We start from the raw sequence: 980 nt of genomic DNA, 5'->3' as shown, positions 1-980 counted from the left end.
TTGAGTGAAAAAATTGCCCCTCTGGACCCTTTTGTATCTCTCCCCTCTCACCTTAAATCTATGCCCCCTCGTTATAGACTCCCCTACCTTTGGGAAAAGATTTTGACTATCTACCTTATCGTTGCCCCTCATTATTTTATAGACTTCTATAAGATCACCCCTAAACCTCCTACTCTCCAGGGAAAAAAATCTCAGTCTATCCAACCTCTCCCTATAAGTCAAACCATCAAGTCCCGGTAGCATCCTAGTAAATCTTTTCTGCGCTCTTTCTAGTTTAATAATATCCTTTCTATAATAGGGTGACCAGAAAACTGTACACAGTATTCCAAGTGTGGCCTTACTAATGTCTTGTACAACTTCAACAAGACATCCCAACTCCTGCATTCAATGTTCTATGCCCCCTAGTTTTAGATTCCCCCACGAGGGGTAACATCCTCTCAGCATCTACCCTATCGAGTCCCCTCAGAATCTTGTATGTTTCAATAAGGTCTCCTCTCATTCTTCTAAACTCCAATGAGTACAGACCCAACCTGTTCAATCTTTCCTCATGAGATGCTCGAAGTTGTTCCCGTGAGAGGTGGAAAGAGCTGTCAGTTAAGGATAAAACTTTAAAAGTTAAGAAGGCAATAGAAAGGCAGATTGCCAGTAGCAACAAGAGGGCACCAAAGACTTTTCTTCAGCTGTGGCTCAGTGGGCAGCACTCTCGCCTCTTGGTCAGAAGGTCATGGGTTCAAGTCCCACTCCAGAGACTTGAGCACATGGTCCAGGCCGACGTTCCCAGTGCAGTATTGAGGGAGTGGTTTCGGATGAGACATTAAACCGAGGCCCCGTCTGCCCTCTTAGGTGGGCGTAAAAGATCCCATGGCACTGTATCGAAGAACAGCAGGGGCGTTCTCCCCGGTGTCCTGGCCAATATTTATCCTTCACTTTTAAAAAAAAAACATTATCTGGTCATTATCACATTGCTGTTTGTGGGATCA

Source organism: Heptranchias perlo, chromosome 12 (assembly GCF_035084215.1).
Source record: "Heptranchias perlo isolate sHepPer1 chromosome 12, sHepPer1.hap1, whole genome shotgun sequence".
NCBI classification, from domain to species: Eukaryota; Metazoa; Chordata; class Chondrichthyes; order Hexanchiformes; family Hexanchidae; genus Heptranchias; species Heptranchias perlo.
The sequence above is the reverse complement of the archived record's forward strand: the minus strand, read 5'-3'. Positions refer to the sequence as shown.